Genomic DNA, 12498 nt, shown 5'->3' with positions numbered 1-12498 from the left:
AGTGTTTCTTGTCTTTCCAGTAGTGGCAAATGTAAAGTTATTTCAAACGAGCAGAATTGAGGTTTCTTGCTTTATAACTAATTAGCATTAGCAAGTTCCAGTCTCATAGCAACCCAGATCTGATGATGAACACCTGCCAGCCCAGATGGCTTAGGGAGGAATTTTTTAGTTAAATAGAATAAAGTTCTGTTGTTGAGTTGTCCCAGCTATTATTTAAAAAGGAGTTTTGCAAGAATTCTAAAAAGCTATTATCATGAAATTTTAACAACAAGTGGTTCCAAAGTTTTCATGTTCAACTGCTATCATTTCTGGTGCCTCAGCTTTTTTTATGACTCCATAAACAATGTGCAGGTCCTGTGCCTCACTCTAACTATACAATATGACAAATGGTATTGAATCTCTTTGGCCACAGAAACACTAGCTTAGAGGAATCAATAGCATCTGTGCAATTACCAAACACATGCTTTTATTTTCATATCTTCTTTTAGATAAATTCCATCCATATTTCTACCGCTAATGAACTGACTAGTACCTAAAAAAAAATATGTTCTAAGTCAGCCATTAGGGAGTTATTGAGTTAGCTATTTTAGCCCACTGTGATACCTCTGAACTTCCTCAGCACCGGTTGTCTCTATGGTTCATTTGGTGCTTGTTTTCTGTGACTCAAGCTTGTTATTTATATTTTTTTTTATGTATACTTCCTGGACTGATACTGGCCTTTCTTTCCTTGAGCTTTATTCATAATGAGCCCCTCAATAAAAATATTTTAATGAAGACAATGAGGAGGTCTAAAGAGAGACATATTGGCATATTACAATGAAAGCCAAATCCTGTCTGATATTCACTAGCTATATGACCATTTGCCAGCCATTTAGCTATTCAGATCCTCAGTTTTCTTAAACTCTAAAATGAGGGGGCTGATGTAGATAATGTCTAACATTCCTCCCAATCCTAAATAGTGAATATTAGTCTATTTCTGATACTATATACTTTCCAAATAATTTCATCCTTATTCCTTAGATTTTAATTAGAGCTTTCTTCTCAATTATGCAATTATTAGATTATTCTCAATTATTATACATTTTTTGTATATTATATATTATATATAACCCTAAATTATTATATATTCTTTCACCTTATTATACTGGCAATACTGTGCAGAGTAAAGAAATGGTAATAAATAATAAATTCACAGAGTTCTGGATTTAGTATAATAAGACTCAGACTAAGATCCTGCCCTTTATACTATAGGCCTGGTTTCTAGTCATGAGGGTTCCAGGTCAACAAATTCCATGACATGGTAGGAAAAAAATAGCTTTTATTGAAGATGATAAAAACCAAAGCAGGGAACTCATGTAGAAGTGTGTTGGAGCCTACTTATAGAGGCTGGGGATAGTCATTAAAAAAAAAGTCAGTGTGAGCATTTACATCTTGAATGCTAACAAATGCTACCAATTAAGGTTCAGTTTCTTCTGTTGATTGTCTACTTAGAAGAGAGATGGAGAAAATATTAATAATGAAGGTCAAATTGTAAAATCTTTGAAATGTACATTTTTTCCCAGACAGCTGGTTGATGAATATTTCCCAGCATACTATTGAGCTCATTTTTCTGTAGCTTGAGAAAACCTTGGTAGAATCTGTTATATGGCTCCTATATGGGGAATTTCCTGCATTACTGGATCATTCTGAATGGAAGATTCAACAAACTGATTAGGTTAGTCTTTTTTTATCCAAACTGCTCCAAAGTATGCAACTTAGGCATTTGTTAGAGACGAGGGACTTCTACGAGTCACTACCCGGATGAACAAGTGCTGCATATATGGTGGTCTACTGGCCAGTTTTAAACAGAGATTATTCACAGAGTTGGAACTGAGAGAGATCCTTTGTTCCCTCTGAAGATTAATTGTCTCCTAAAAATGCTTTCTATGAAACCCTGGGCAAATCACTTAAGTTTGCTTTACCTAGGTTTCCTCCTGTGTAAATAACAGCTCCCAGATCCCTATTTCCTGAGCAAGCAGACCCTTACCTCAAAGATAAATGATCAAGAAAAGGTCCTAGACCTACCTGTTTACCAATGCACTGATCTCTTATTTTCTTAAGTAGCTTCTTGTCCTCTGGAAACATTTCCTCAGGCAATCCTACTTCCCCATCTCCTCTCTCTTTCCTAGAGAGCAGTTTATCTTCTCCAGGTGTCTTACTAATTTTGTTCTACCTGTCTCAGTCTGAGGGGAAACTTCAAGAGCTGTTCCAATTTCCACAAAGTAAGATAGTATAGAAGCACTAGCCCCATTTGTAAAATGCTATGTAGACTTGAAAGGACTGTATAAAGTGAATTGTTAATGTTAAAAAGCATACACAAGTAAGTTTCTAAAGTATGTGTGCATTTTGCATAAAACCTTGAGTTTGATAATGAAAGTAGATGAATAAACACCTGCATTATTCTGGGAAAAATGCAAATATCTCCAAAAATCCTCAATTATTCTTAACGAATAACTCAGCCTTTTTAAAACTTTGCCCTCACAAAGTCCTTGTTCATTGCTTTATTGCAGTGTGGAGATGAACCTGGGTTCACAAAGTCTATGCCAGTAGAGGACAGTCTCTAGTAAGTCCCAGAAAAAGAGAGATTTCAATTATGAACAGCAACAGATTGACTTTGTTTTCTGAAGACCCACCTAGCCAATGACAAGAAACGTCATCAGAAGATTGACCACTTGGTGATGACTTCTTTCTGGTCATGACAATCTATGAAATAAATAAAAATAAAGATGGCTTTTGCAGTACACTTCCCCTTATTAAATAATTGTTGCAAAGTGATGGGAAACAGTGTAAATGATGCTAAGCATCATACAGGTTTTAAACCATCAATAAACTTCTTTTTAACTATTGGTATTCTAAATATGAAATCCTTGCCCAATATGGTAATTTGACCAACAGTGGATGTATTGCTAGAGGAGATGAATCTTATCACTTTTGGCAGTCTTTTCATTCTTGACAGATAATACATAAATACAAACATGCACGTGCGCACACACACACACACACACACACACACACACTACTTTATTTCAGCCAAGTTAACTTCTCTATATGTACAAGTATTCTTAGCCCATTTGTCTATTCCAGCATGTCTCTCATCTACTCTTTCACTATCTTTTGATTGTTTCATGACTACTGGCTGTTATTTTATTCCCTGCAGACATGATCATATTGCCCTTGTCCTATAAAAATCCTAACTTGATCAATCCATCCCTACTAGCTATCATCCCTCCTTCCTTTTATAGTTCAACACACAAAACAGGTCATTTACAGTAGGTGCTCTCAATGGAATCCTGCTTCTCTCCTCATCATTCAACTGAAATTGTTCTCTATAAATTTACTAATGTTCTCTTAATTCCTAAATCTAATGGCCTTTATCAATCTTCATCCTTTACTGCTCTGAAGCTTTTGACTCTCAATAACTCTCTTCTTTTTGATATCCTCTATCTTTTGCTTTTCATGGTACTCTTCATTCCTGGTTCTCTTTCTACCTGTCTGACTATTCTTTCCTAGTCTCCTTTGTTGGATAGTCATCCATTCCACAGTCACTAACTATGGGGGGGCAGTTCTCAAAACTCTGTTATAGATCTTTCCTTCTTCCTCTATATTATTTCACTTGATGATCTCATCAATCCCCATGAAATCAATTATCATCCCTATGCATTGGTTCTCAAATTTATTTGTCCAGACCTAACCTCTCTCTTGAATCCCAATCTTGCATCACCAACTGTCCATGAGACATCTTGAACTGGATGTCCTAGAGACATCTTAAACTCAACATATTCAAAACTCAACTCATTGTCTTTCCCCAAATCTTCTCCCCTTCCTAACTTCCCTGTTACTGTCAAGGGTACCATTATCATCTCAGTCAGTCAGGTTTATAACCTAGTTGTCATTCTTGATTCCCAATTCTCCACCTCCATTTCCAATGAGTGGTCAAGTCCTATTGTTTTTACCTTTGTAGCTTCTTTCATGCACCCTACTATTTTTCCACTGACACTGTAACAATTCTGGGTCAGGGTTTCATCACTTCACATCAGGAATACTGCAAAAGCTTTGTGGTTTGTCTACCTGCCTCAAGTCTCTCCCTGCTCCAATCCATCCTGTACTTAGCTGTCAAATTATTCTTACTAAAATTTAAGTCTGATCATACCATCATATTTCCCCTTCAATAAACTTCAGTTTATTACTTCCAGGATCAAATATAAAATCCAAATGCTTTCTAATCCAATGAGACTGTCCTCCTTGAGCAAGACACTATATCTCTTGGCCCCAGGTATTTTCAGAGGTTGTCCTCTATTTCTTTATTTCCCACCAGATCAAAGGTATTCTTTTGCATCAAGTTTTTTTTTTAGGTGACCTTTCTTTTTATTACCAATGATCAGGCATTTTTTATAGGTACATGAGGTCATGATACTTAACACTATCCCTCTTTTAGACAATATATACTGTTAGTTATTGGTCCATCTATATGAATATTCTACATCCTTTACTCCTCTTCTTTCTTAACAACTCTGGTTTTGTGGAAGGATACATGTGGACAGTTTTCAACAACTTCTTGTGTTTTTACCTTAAAAAAATCTTTATTAGATCTTGTCTTCAGCCAACTGGACAAATCATTCTTCCCTTATTCACCTTGCATATTCAATGCCTGGCAAAGAGTCACTTGTTCTTTTACAGTTTCATAGAGTTAAAGCTGTAAGGAACCTCAGAGGTTATCCAGTTCAATCCTTTCATTTTACAGGTGAGTAAACTGAGGCTTGAGGAGATTAAATAACTTAGAGTCATACAAATACAAAGTTTTAGAAGTTAGATTTCAACAGAGTTCCTCTGACTTCTGAATTATTGCTCATTCCAGTATTCCATGAGGTCTATAGTACACAGAGTCACAATTCATTTCTTTTTAAAATTTTTTTCTGCAATTTTTCATCAATGTTTCCATTGTCCTTCATTATAACCAAGCCTAATTTTAAAAATTCTTCCAATCCTCCACTGACACTTTTATTCTCTATTTCCTTATTTTTTTCCATTTCCCATGTGAAAGTCAAATAGTAAAGGTTAGAAAATACAAAACCTATTTTCCCTGGCTCTTGATTTTCCCCCCACTGTTGAACATTAGTCATACATTTTTATTTATATGATCTTTTTTTCTGTCTTAGACTGCTATTCCATCTTGTTAGCCTACTTGATATGTTCTCCAAGTTGCTTACCTACAGCTCTTCTTTTATGTTCTGACACTTTTGCTATACATTTCTATTACTCCCATCTTCCATACTTGTAGCCTACATCTTGACCACTTTTTTCATTTTCCTTTATTATCATTTTGTGTCTTTGTTTAATTCTATTTCAAACATGGCAAATTTCCCTTTCAAGTAGTATAGTTTTATAGTGGAAACAATGCTGAACTTGGCGTCAGGAAGGTGAGTTCAAATCTCTCTTCTCATGTAATTAGTCATTTTTTTTAAAGAATTGTTTGTGTTTCTTTAGAATGAAGGTGAGGATGTCAGAGTCTAGATGGCTGATTAAAGACAACCACTTAGATGAACTCTCTCAACATTCCCCTCCAAACAAATTTAAAATAATGCCTCAGATCAAATTTTGGAATAACAGAGCCAAAGAAGTTTGAGGTGAGCATTTTTCTGGCCTGAGAAAACATAAGAGGTCAGCAGGAGAAGTCTGTTACCCCAAGTTGGAGGCATGTCCAGAGCCTAAGCACACCATGGTGGCAACAGTGGCTACAGCACCAGATTCAGAAGCTCTCAGCCCAGAGACATTCTGAGTCCAAGTTCAAGGCTAGAAAGAAATACTAGTGGTTGGTCATAAGGGGACAGGGACCCTCAACACAGATCAAGGGCCAAGAGGAATGCTAGGGCTTGGAGCTGCTCGGGACCTGGGTCCCTTCCTGGGTAAAAACAAGAACACAGACCAGGAGATCAATGACCATACCTCTTTGTGGATCATACCACCTTAAAAGCACTGAAAATGTGCAGAACCCCAGAACTAGCTCTGTCAGTAGCAACACAAACAAGCCTGAAGTTTGGGATAATGCTTTTCCCCATCCCTAGGTGAGCAGATTCCAACTCTAACATAAAGTTCAAAGTCAAAGAATAGTCTGGGAAAATAAGCAAACAACAACAACAACAACAAATTTATAGTAAAAAGTTATTACAATGACAGAGAAGACCAAGACATAAATTCAGAAGAAGACAACAATATGGAAACAGCTGCAATCTATTCCTCAAAGAAAAATCCTAACTGGCCCAACCCGACTGGAATTACTTGAAGAGTTAAAGATAGAGATAAAAGTGGTAAAAGAAAAAGGGGAAAACAAAGTGAGAGTGAGGCAAAAAAACTATGAAAAAAAGAATTAACAGCTTGGTAAAAAAAAAAAGGCACAAAAATCTACTGAAGAGAAACTCCTTAAAAAACAAAATTGATCAAATGGAAAATAAGGAACCAAATCTCACTGAATAAAATCCTTGGAACAACTGCGTAAGTGGAACGCTGGCCTCTGCATGTTTGTGCACTGCTGCTGTGGTTGTGGCTGCCACTGCATTACAACAGGCAGGGAGCAGGGAGGTATAAGGGCTGAGGTCCTTCTCATCTTCTCTCCACTTCCACATTCCCCCACTCCCATGTTCTTTTTCCAAGGGGTAATAGATGAAGGCAAAAGCTAATAATCTGGTATGAAGTGTATCCTTATCCTGTTGGAATACCTACTTCCTACTGGGAATTTGAAATATAGCTTATTGACCCTTAATCAACCTTTGGACAGAAGTAATTTTCATCATCTGTGGAGCAAAACTCTTCTAAAAGTTTGTGCTGATGGAGGTGCTAATCACTTGTATCATGTTACTGAAGGAGAGCAGGAGAGCTTCTTATCTGAGTACATCAGTGGAGATTTTGATTCTATTAGACTTGAAGTCAAAGAGCACTACAAAGTCAAGTAATGTGAACTTGTCTCAACTCCTGATCAAACCTAGACCAATTTTATTAAATGCCTTCAAGTGCTCCAGAAGAAGATAGTGGAAAAGGACCTCCAAGTTGGTATGATTGTGACTTTGAGTAGACTCACAGAATGATTTGACCAGGTCATGGCTTCTGTGGTGACCCTTTTCCATGCAACTACCATCACTTCAGTGCCTGTTATACCAGCAGATTTTCTCATTTGCCTGCTTCAGCCAGGAAAGCACAAACTTTATGTAGACATGGGATTTCTGCCCTCAAGGAGCTTACAATTTTTGATAGCTTTTTTTTTATCTTTCCATATCACCTACTAATAAATATACATTTCTCTCCATCTTAAGGAGCAGTATAAATCAGTGAATACAGCCCTGAACTTGGAGTCAGGAAGGCCAGGGTTCAAATCCCATCTCTGATACTTATTAGTTGTGTGAACATGACCCAATTCACTTAAGTATTCTTTGTCTTAGTTTTCTCATACATATATATATATGAGAATATATATATATATATATATATAATGAATTAATATTTCAGTTGTGAGATTCAACTTGGATAATGTATAAAAGGTACTCTAGAAATATCTAGTTATTAGTCATACCCAATCTCCATTTGAATATCACCTCCTCCTTAAGTAACAATACTATTCTGGTGCTCCATCTCACTTTGTTTACTCAGTCCAGTAACATGGTCTTTGTTGAATAGAAAATGAGGAGCTATTAATGTATTTCATATAGGAGACTATGATAATTAAAACTATTCTCTAGGAAGATTACTCCCTCACCATTCCCTGGCCCCCAAGCTTGACTTTGATTCCCTCCTTTGAATTCTTATTACTATTAGAACCCAATTATATTCCTATCCAATATTAAAAAAATGTGTCTTCTGGATCACTGAAAAGTTTAAATATTCCCCTTCCTATTTACATAGTGCTTCATCCTGATGTATCTGAGTTTCTATTAAATATAATTAATACAATATTTTTACTATGGAACATTAATCTCTGAACATTTTTCTTTACTAGCTCTAATTCTTCTAGTTGTGACATAAATTTATATATTTGAAAATGAAAAAAGGTCAGTGATTTCATTGGTACTAGGAGCTTATGATGAGGAATTCCTATCAAAAAAGATTATTATCTTCTAAGCAAGTTCTAGAAAGTTGCTGGGGACATTGCAAGGATAAGTGACCTACTCAGGGTCACACAGCCAATATGTGTAAGTAGGATTTGAACACAGGACTTGTTCTTTATATTGGAATCGAATTCCTTATATACTACATCCTGCTGACTCTCATCTCTGTAATGGGATTAATACTTGTACTGACTACCACACAGGGTTGCCATGAAGGGAGCCTACTGTTAACTGTAGTTACTTCACTAGTTTTCTGGATCCATGATTTCATGAATATAAATAATCATTTCTATAAATCCATATCTTTTTGTGAGCCCATATGAACCTGTCCATGCTTTCTCATCCTACCTATGTCTTCCCTTTAGTAATAAATTTAATTGGCTTCCTGTCACCTCTATGATCAAATAAAACATCCACTGACATTCAAAGCCATGCATAACCTAACTCCCTTCTACCTTTCCAGTATTCTTAAACCTTATTCCCTAAGACACACTCTTTGATTTGGAGGCATTGGCTCCCTGGTTGTTCCATGACTAAGTTACTCTAATTTTCTGCTCTAGGTGTTTTCTCTGGCTGTTGCCCATGCCTGAAATGTTCACCCTCTATCTACATCTCTGCCTACTGCCTTCTTTGGCTTTAAGTCCTAAATAAAATCCTATATTTTATAGGATGCCATTCCCAATTTCTCTTAATTATATTCTCTTCCCTCTCTTACCAATATCCTACTTATTCTGTATGTAGCTAATTTGTGTAAATTAGTTATGTGTTCTCTCCTGAAATAGATTGTGAGCTTCTTGAAAGTAGGGACTTGTGGGCCAGCTAGGTGGTGCAGTAGATACAGAACTGACCTTAAAGTCAGGAGGACCTGAGTTCAAATCAGACCTCAGACACATAACACTCACTAGCTGTGTGACTCTGGGAAAGTCACATAACCCTAATTGCCTCCCCCCCAAAATAAAAAAAAACAACAAAAAAAGAAACTAGGGATTTGTCTTTTGCCTCTTTTTGGCTTAGCACAGTACCTGACACATGGTAGGTGCTTAATAAATGTTTATTGACTGGCTTTAATCTTCCATTGAGGATCAACCAAGTATGGATTGAGCCAACACTCATTCAGTAATTAGGTAGGCCTGTTCAAGAAGTGATCCAAGGGATGGCCCCTTTATTTAAAAAAAAAATCAAACTGTGAGGGGAAGACCCTGAGAGTTTCCGGCCAAAAGGGAAACAATTGCTATTTACATTTACTCTGAGCCATCTGGGCCCAAATGATAATCATTAAGTTATGCTTGGGTAGGGACATGAAGAAGTTTTGATTGCTGTGGTTAAGTTCATTTATCTTGGTAGTGTGCTTTCCTGGGATGTATACATTGATAATGAGGACTACTCAGCCATTGCCAGAGCTAGCTCAGTGTTTGGGAGGCTCCAAAGGAAATTGTGGGAGAAAAAAGGTGGACTGGCTACCAAACTAAAGGTCTACAGAGCCATTGTGGGCTGTTATATGTCACAGGCTGTTGTATGTCTGTGAAACCTGGACAGTATACCAGCACCATGCCAGGAAACTGAATCACTTCCATTTGAATTGTCTTAGGAAGATTCTGAAGATCACCTTGCAGGATAAGATACCAGACAATGAGGTCTTTTCTTAAACTAAACTGCCAAGCATTCAAACTCTACTTCAAAGAGCACAACTCTGATGGGCTGGCCATGTTGTTCAAAAGCAAAATGTTTGCTTGCCAAAAAGACTTTTTTATGGAGAACTCACACAGGGCAAGCATTCATGTGGTGGTCAGAAGAAGCAATACAAGGACACTCTCAAGGTCTGTCTTAAGAACATTGGAATTGGGTTAGTTCTTCCACCCAGTGTCCACTTGCCTCCCCCCTGCCTCCAGGTATGACACCACCCACTCTCTCTCTCTCTTAAAGGTTTAAACTTGCCACTTCAAAGTTTACCACGGATGATGATATTGCTGCTCTGGAATGTGCAAAGTTGGCTTTGTAGGAGATGATGCCCTCGGGCTGTTTTCCCTTCCACTGTTGGGAGCCCCAGACATCAGGGTGTGATGGCAAGTATGGGTCAAAAAGACAGGTATGTAGGAAATAAGGCTCAGAGCAAGAGAGGTATTCTGATCCTGGAGTATTCCATTGAACATAGTGTTGTCACCAACTGGGATGACATGAAAAAGATCTGGCAGCATACTTTCTACAATGACCTCCATCTGGCCCCTGAAGAATATCCTATGCTGCTTACATAAGCCGCCCCTGAACTCCAAAGTCAACAAAGAAAAGATGACTCAGATTTTGTTTGAGACCTTCAACATCCCAGTCATGTATGTTGCCATCCAGTCTATGTTGTCCCTGTATGCCTCTGGTCATACCACTGGTATTGTAATGGACTACAGTGATGGTGTGATCCACACTGTGCCCATCTATGAAGGTTAAGCTTTTCTGCACACCATCTTCCATCTGGATCTGGCTGGCTGTGATCTGATGAGCTACCTCTTGAAGATCTTGACCAGGAAAGGGTGCAGTTTCACTACCACATCTGAGAGGAATATCATGTGTGACATCAAGGAAAAGTTGTGTTATGTCACTCTAGACCTTGAGCAGTACATGGCCACTATTGCCTCTAGCTTCTCTCTGGAAAAGAGCTATGAGCTCCCTGATGGTCAAGTTATCACCATTGGCAACAAGAGGTTCCAAAGCCCAGAAGTTCTCTTCCAACCATTTTTCTTAGGTATAGAATCTTGTGGAATCCATGAAACTACCTTCAACTCAGTCATGAAGTGTGATATTGACATCCATAAGTATTTGTATGCCAATACCATATTGTTTGGTGGTACCACCATGTACCTGGGCATTGTTGACAGGATGTAGAAAGAGATTACAGCCCTAGCTCCCAGCACAATGAAAATAAAGACCATTGCCTCACCTGAGTGCAAATGCTCTGTCTGGATTGGAGGCACCATCCTGGAGTCTCTTTCCACCTTCCAGCAGATGTTGATCAGCAAGCAGGAGTATGATGAGTCTGGGCCCTCCATTGTCCACCATGAATGCTTCTAATTAAACTGTTTGTGTGCTTTTTTCCAGCCCAAGGGTGTGATATGATAATTGCCTCTCCCCCCCCAAAAAAAGAGAGGTGAGATTGGCATGGCTTATTTATTTATTTATCTATCTACCTACCTACCTACCTACCTATTTATTTATTTATTCATCCATCCATCCATTTATTTATTTATTTACTTATTTTTGTTCTTGACTCAGGATTTAAAAACTAGAATTGTTAAGGTGATGAGCAGTCTAAGTATGTTAGAAGCAAACATCCCCAAAGTTCTACAGTGTGTCTTCAGGACTGATTTGTTTTTTTTTAAATAATCATTCCAAATATTGTACAATGTATTATTACAGAGCTATAAGCCTCCTGAAGGCTGTCCTCTGCTAGACCAAAGGAGCTACATAACAAAAATCCAGATGGGGAGAAAGAGGGGAAAATATATGAGTATTGCTTTGCATGTAAATTATGCAATCCTTTAAAAAAAAAGATTTTTGTATCTTCCACCTTAATTCTTGTTCCTTTTTTTAAAATGGCCAACCGTATTGAATGACCTTAAATTCCCTCCCTGCCCCTAACATAGATTAAATGAAGACTTTACAATCTCTCTGTGAGTTTTATCAGATTGGTTCCAGTACTTGGGGGAGGGAAGGAGCTTTACCCATACACTGATTTAAGACCAATGTAAATAAAAGTGCACACATTAAAGAAAAAAAAAAGAACATTGGAATTGACTGTGTGACATTGGAGATGCTGGTACAGGACTGCTCAGCATGGTGTGGCCTCATCAGAGAAGGTGTTGTGCTCTATGAGCAAGGCAGAATTGAAGTAGCTCAAGAGAAACATGAGATGCACAAATATAGAGAATCCACCTGAAATGTTTCCAAAGACTATTTGTACCTGACCTGTGGTAGAACATTTTGAGCTCGTATTGATCTGATCAGCCACAGTTGGACATACTGTAACTTGACCCTAACATAGTGATGTCATTTTGGTCCTCTTTGAGAATGAAGGACAACAGCCATCCAGCTTGGTTAAGGACCTATTGTTGTCTAATCAATGAGAGCCAGAGTGAATTGAGTTTCAGAGGAAATTGAGTTTAAGAGGTTTTAAAGAGGAAAAAAATCTAGTCAGTAAACCCCAAGATATCTAGGTTGATTTAAGACTTCCAGATTTACCTTCCTTGGACAGAGCACCCTCAGATAGTTGCCTTAGTCAAAATGAGAACTCTGAAAGACCTTAGCTTAAAAAGACCAAGGTCTCCCACTACATCCTGGGCCATTTCTGATTGTCTTGATCTATATCTGGCCACTGTAC

The 12498-nt window shown here is 37.8% G+C and overlaps 2 pseudogenes; both read left to right on the top strand.

The window, feature by feature from the left end:
• The first annotated feature begins 428 nt into the window (after window positions 1-428).
• Window positions 429-11192, top strand: LOC114037982 (annotated as a pseudogene).
• Window positions 6723-8783, top strand: LOC114037955 (annotated as a pseudogene).
• Window positions 11193-12498: the final 1306 nt, after the last annotated feature.

This window comes from Vombatus ursinus, unplaced genomic scaffold, assembly GCF_900497805.2.
Source record: "Vombatus ursinus unplaced genomic scaffold, bare-nosed wombat genome assembly UNPS02010769.1, whole genome shotgun sequence".
Classification (NCBI taxonomy): Eukaryota; Metazoa; Chordata; class Mammalia; order Diprotodontia; family Vombatidae; genus Vombatus; species Vombatus ursinus.
Note: the sequence above shows the minus strand (reverse complement) of the source record. Positions and strands in the feature narration are given on the sequence as shown.